The following is a 6,000-nucleotide window of genomic DNA, read 5'->3' as shown; positions in this document are numbered from 1 at the left end:
GGACAGAGTAGTCAGAATTTGTTTTAAAGTAAACTCTCCTATGAAGGAGTATAATATAATATTTTGTGCTGATTCCTGAGAGGTGGGGAAGCAGATTGTGCTGCACTGGCCTTTCCTTGTTCGGGTGTAGCTCTCAGAGCTTTGGCATCTGATACAAGACATGCAAATGGGAGTCATTTTAAGTTCCGCTTCCCATAAAGCTGCTGTTTCCCCCGGGGGAAGTTCTGTCACTGTCACAGTGTAATATTTACTTATCCAAACAGCTCCCACCGACTCCCCCCTCAGGCACCTCTGCCTTTCACTCTGCCTTTAGCTCTACCCTTAGCTCTGGGCTGTGCCCGATAGCTGGATGCGCCACCTATGGTTGCTGTTGGTACTGCAGGAGGCGGTGCGCTGGTGGGAGAGTTGCGCTCTCTGAAAGCCGCCTGGTGGGACAGTTCTGCCGGAGGGAGACGGGCTGAATCCGGCGGGATTAGCTGCTGTGCGCTGGGAGGGAGGGAGACCAGGAGCCTAAGGAGGAGGAATAGCGGCACCGGAGAGAAGTCCGGAGTATAGGGACACGAAAAGAGCCGACTGTCGTGGCGGCGGGAGAGGGTAGAAAGTTAGGAAGGAAAGGTAAGAAAAAGTGATGATTTGCTGCTGCCACTGTGGGGCAGGGGAGAAATAGAAGGCAGGGGAAGGTACGGGAGCAGTCAGAATGTAGGCAGGGAAAGTACGCGAAAAGTGAGTATAAATGGCCGGGAAAGTTGGGTAATACTGTAGGGAGGGCAGAATTGTGGGAAGGGAAAGGTGAGGGGCAATTGATGGCAGTGTAAGTAGGGGATAAGGATACGTAATAGTGTCGGTAGGAGAAGGGGAAGTGTGGGCAGGGGAGAAATAACTGTGTGGGCAGGGAGTTATGGGGATAAGTACTGATAGCATGGGCAGGTAGGTAGGGGGAAATAACTGTGTGGGCAGGGAGTTATGGGGATAAGTACTGATAGCATGGGCAGGTAGGTAGGTAGGGGAGAAATAACTGTGTGGGCAGGGAGTTATGGGGATAAGTACTGATAGCATGGGCAGGTAGGTAGGGGGAAATAACTGTGTGGGCAGGGAGTTATGGGGATAAGTACTGATAGCATGGGCAGGTAGGTAGGGGGAAATAACTGTGTGGGCAGGGAGTTATGGGGATAAGTACTGATAGCATGGGCAGGTAGGTAGGTAGGGAGAAATAACTGTGTGGGCAGGGAGTTATGGGGATAAGTACTGATAGCATGGGCAGGTAGGTAGGTAGGGAGAAATAACTGTGTGGGCAGGGAGTTATGGGGATAAGTACTGATAGCATGGGCAGGTAGGTAGGTAGGGAGAAATAACTGTGTGGGCAGGGAGTTATGGGGATAAGTACTGATAGCATGGGCAGGTAGGTAGGAGGGGAATAACTGTGGGGGCAGGGAGTTATGGGGATAAGTACTGATAGCATGGGCAGGTAGGTAGGGGGGGAATAACTGTGGGGGCAGGGAGTTATGGGGATAAGTACTGATAGCATAGGTAGGTAGGTAGGGGGGAAATAACTGTGTGGGCAGGGAGTTATGGGGATAAGTACTGATAGCATAGGTAGGTAGGTAGGTAGGTAGGTAGGGGGGAAATAACTGTGTGGGCAGGGAGTTATGGGGATAAGTACTGATAGCATAGGTAGGTAGGTAGGTAGGGAGAAATAACTGTGTGGGCAGGGAGTTATGGGGATAAGTACTGATAGCATGGGCAGGTAGGTAGGGAGAAATAACTGTGTGGGCAGGGAGTTATGGGGATAAGTACTGATAGCATGGGCAGGTAGGTAGGTAGGGAGAAATAACTGTGTGGGCAGGGAGTTATGGGGATAAGTACTGATAGCATGGGCAGGTAGGTAGGGAGAAATAACTGTGTGGGCAGGGAGTTATGGGGATAAGTACTGATAGCATGGGCAGGTAGGTAGGGGGGGAATAACTGTGGGGGCAGGGAGTTATGGGGATAAGTACTGATAGCATAGGTAGGTAGGTAGGGGGGAAATAACTGTGTGGGCAGGGAGTTATGGGGATAAGTACTGATAGCATAGGTAGGTAGGTAGGTAGGGGGGAAATAACTGTGTGGGCAGGGAGTTATGGGGATAAGTACTGATAGCATAGGTAGGTAGGTAGGTAGGGGGGAAATAACTGTGTGGGCAGGGAGTTATGGGGATAAGTACTGATAGCATGGGCAGGTAGGTAGGTAGGGGAGAAATAACTGTGGGCAGGGAGTTATGGGGATAAGTACTGATAGCATGGGCAGGTAGGTAGGTAGGGGGGAAATAACTGTGTGGGCAGGGAGTTATGGGGATAAGTACTGATAGCATGGGCAGGTAGGTGGGCAGGGGAGAAATAACTGTGTGGGCAGGGAGTTATGGGGATAAGTACTGATAGCATGGGCAGGTAGGTAGGTAGGGGAGAAATAACTGTGTGGGCAGGGAGTTATGGGGATAAGTACTGATAGCATGGGCAGGTAGGTAGGTAGGGGAGAAATAACTGTGTGGGCAGGGAGTTATGGGGATAAGTACTGATAGCATGGGTAGGTAGGTAGGGGAGAAATAACTGTGTGGGCAGGGAGTTATGGGGATAAGTACTGATAGCATTGGCAGGTAGGTAGGCAGGGGAGAAATCCAGCAGGGCATATGGGTGGAAGGGACAGTGGGTGGGTGGCACCAACATTACACCTATTATATACGGAAAGGGGTAGGGGTGTCTGGGGGCTGTCAGGATAACTTTCCTGGAGATATTTTTTTATTATTGCGCAAGGGCAATTTACCCTTACTAATGAGGCATTAGAGCAGATTCACCATTCTCCTTTTTGTATCTTTTCCCTTACACCAACTTTTCCTCCACTAATTGGCAAGGAGCAAACCAGGATATCTGCATTTATCAGTGCTCATGTTAATGTCTCATTAGTAAATGCAATTAACTCGCTGCAATTTTATCATTTTCTTTAATAGAATTGCACCTCCTCCCATCGGTCTGTTGCCTCCAGGCTGGGCAGTGTGCTGCTATAAGAGCTTGGAGATCCAGTGCCCAAACAGTGTGCAATAAGCGTGACAGGACCAAAGCAAAGGGCCCGTGGGTGTGTATATATCCGAGTCAGAATCAAGGTGTGTGTGTGGATCAAGAAGCTGCTCCCCAAGGCTGTATTGGCTGCCCGGCACCTTGGAATGGCAGAGGGAAAGGAACATGTCCTGGCAGAGCTCTAGTTCCACCGCTCCTTCTGTGTAACCTTCTCGCCAGCTCCCTGCTGCTCACCTGAATCATCTGCTTGACTGCAACCTGAGGTAAGCACAGCCGGCAGGCACAGTTTAACCCATCGCTGACTGTCTGGCCTGAAGTGTGTTGCTGGCCTACAGATCCAGGAACTTAGTTGTTAAACGTGTATTATTCTGCTGAGGGCTTTCCGCAATTTTGAAAAGTTTAGTTCAACTTCATAATTTTGAATTTCCTGGTGTCACAGTGCACTGTATGTTATGATTGTATTACAGTGGCCCTTGCTTTCCTCTACTGCTGCAATTTCTGTTATATCTTATAGGAGTTTAATATAAATATAATCTATAGGGTTGAATAAAAGCAATCATTTACTATCAAAGGTCTGGGGGCCAGCAGGGGGTGGTTTTCAGTGAAATTCAGCCAACTGGAAAGCATGCTGCGTGCCACGAGCCCAATTAAAGCATCGCTTGTTTTGTTTTTTATAAAGGCCCAGAGCTGCTGTACTGCTTCTCACAGGCAGCAGCAAATGCAGCTTAAGTCTCAGCCTCCGCAGTTTGAACCCCAGTTTACTGCCAGTGCTGCACCACTGATAAATGAGGGCAAACTAGGGTCTGAGACTTCAGCAGAGCAGATTCCAGCTGCTGGCTATTGAAAGTAGAACAGCACTCCCCCTCCTTCTTAGGTAGCAGCAAAATGCAATATTTGTTTTGTGGATTTAGTTGCCCTTTAACCCAATCCTAACCGAGGGGCCTGAATTGCTGTCCACTTGCTTTCCGTTCACTGTCCCCTCTGACAGTAAAGCTGTTAGCCTATGATTGCCAGTCAATTGCTTGTGTCACTTTGCCTGGAGGTAACAATTACTGTGCCTGATCCTTTGCAGGGAGCTGGTCACATTCCTTAGATTCCTCCGTGGTGGTCAGCAATGCAAACTCCTTATGTCATTGTTTTTATTATATAGTTGCCTAAGGAAATTCCCCCCCTTGCTCTGTTTCCAGTCCTGATTTTGCCTGCTAAAAAGTTAATGTTTGCCGTTTCACCTTCTCAATGTGCTGCCCTGCTTGGCTGTAAGGTTATAGCAGCTCTATATAAAAGAAAATGTCATTCTGAACAACTTTCCCATAACATTAACATTTTCAGTAGTTTTTACATTTATTAGTAAATGTATTTGCTATTGAGACCAGTATCTGTCTGACTGTTTGAATCCTCTGCAATCCTGGTTATGACTTTTGAAATAATGTAGCAGAAGCCAGCTCAAGAATCTAAACAGAAGCAGAACAGAAAAAGATAAACAAATAAGTTGCAGTTATGTTTACAAATAACATTTAAACCACTGGAAATTAAATTCCATTCACCCCTGTTTAAAATTATTTCATGCAATTTCATGCATTCCTCAGGTGCCTTGTTAGCACTTAGGCTCATTGCTATCAGATGGGTGCTAAGATGGGTGCGCCACTGACTGGTAAAACATCTGGCAACCATCTTGTGGTGTGTGCGTTTTATATATATATATATATATATATATATATATATATATATATATATATATAATATATATATGAAACACCTTGGTGAATTCTAGTATCCTTACATATTGCAATTAGAGGAATGTGTAACCTCTATTGTAACATAAGGATATTAGAAGTCCCCAAGTAGTAACCATATCACCATATACTAGGGATGCACCGAGTACAGGATTCAGTTTGGGTTTGGCCTTTTTTCGCAGGATTTGGCCGAATCCATGCATCTGGTCGAACCGAATCTGAATCCTGACTTTTTGTCACATAAAAACTGAAGTTGCTAATTCTTTTTAACCCTTCCTTGACCAAATAAGGATTCAGTTCGGTATTCAGCTGAATCTTTTGCAAAGGATTCGGGTTCAGCCAGATCCTAAAATAATAGGTTCGGTGCACTGTATTCTTTTTTTTTTTTTTTTTTTTTTTTTTTTTACAATGCACAAATACAAAAGGCATTAACATTTACCGGTATGTAGGGAATAACGTTCCTACTGTAAAGTAGGATACTGGATATTGGATGTAATCAAGGAGTTCCATGACCGTATAAAGGCTTCTAATATCCTCACATTTTACAAAGGGGGGGGGTACATTTATTATTTCACTGAGCCAATAGCAAGTGATAATATCACTAGGCACCATTTATACAGGATATTCATAGCTCTTGTGTATTGCATAGTGAATATAGTACCCCTTATTGTGAAATTAAAAGGATATTTGAAGTCCTATAACCATATAAAGGGGCAAGGCCACAGGTTGAGTTCTTTTACACAGGTCTTGGAACTTCAAAGGGATTTTTCATTCTAGTTATAATATGTAGTAATGTTATAGTGTTTTTTTTGTTTGATTAGGGGTGGGGGCTCGTTGTCAGGCTAACATTTATACTAACAATAGCCCAGTGTTTCTGACTACCTGCAGGCTCGTGCAATTGAGCTAGTCAGTCCCTCCTGTTGTGGCCCTAGGCGCTGTTTGTCTGGTGAAAAGTATATTCATATATACTTTGTTTGTGAATATAACTGCACCACATAGTGAATGGGAATAAGACATTTTTTAAAAACCACATATTGAAATTGCTTATCCATCAGTGGGCCCCCTATACCTACTGGGCCTCCAGTAGTCGCAGAGTTTGCTTATTCTATAGTCACACCCCTAGAGCACCAGTTTTGATTTATGTTACATGTAAGACACTGATGTTTAACAACTTTTAATCTTTTATTTTAATTGGCTGGGGTAAATGTACCTTTTCTATG

General features: G+C 45.2%; 1 protein-coding gene across 3 annotated transcripts in view; it reads left to right on the top strand.

The window, feature by feature from the left end:
- Positions 1-264: 264 nt before the first annotated feature.
- Positions 265-6,000, top strand: part of tanc1 (tetratricopeptide repeat, ankyrin repeat and coiled-coil containing 1) — a 132,244-nt gene continuing 126,508 nt past the window's right edge. For 2 of the 3 annotated variants that reach the window (XM_004917689.4, XM_004917690.4), the window contains exons 1-2: positions 266-615; positions 2,981-3,310. The gene's annotated coding sequence lies outside the window, so the exon portion shown is untranslated. Of the gene's footprint in view, positions 616-2,980; positions 3,311-6,000 lie in introns of all 3 variants that reach the window. The other variant, XM_012971011.3, reaches the window with a different exon arrangement.

This window comes from Xenopus tropicalis, chromosome 9, assembly GCF_000004195.4.
Source record: "Xenopus tropicalis strain Nigerian chromosome 9, UCB_Xtro_10.0, whole genome shotgun sequence".
Taxonomy (NCBI): domain Eukaryota; kingdom Metazoa; phylum Chordata; class Amphibia; order Anura; family Pipidae; genus Xenopus; species Xenopus tropicalis.
The sequence above is the reverse complement of the archived record's forward strand: the minus strand, read 5'-3'. Positions and strand labels throughout refer to the sequence as shown.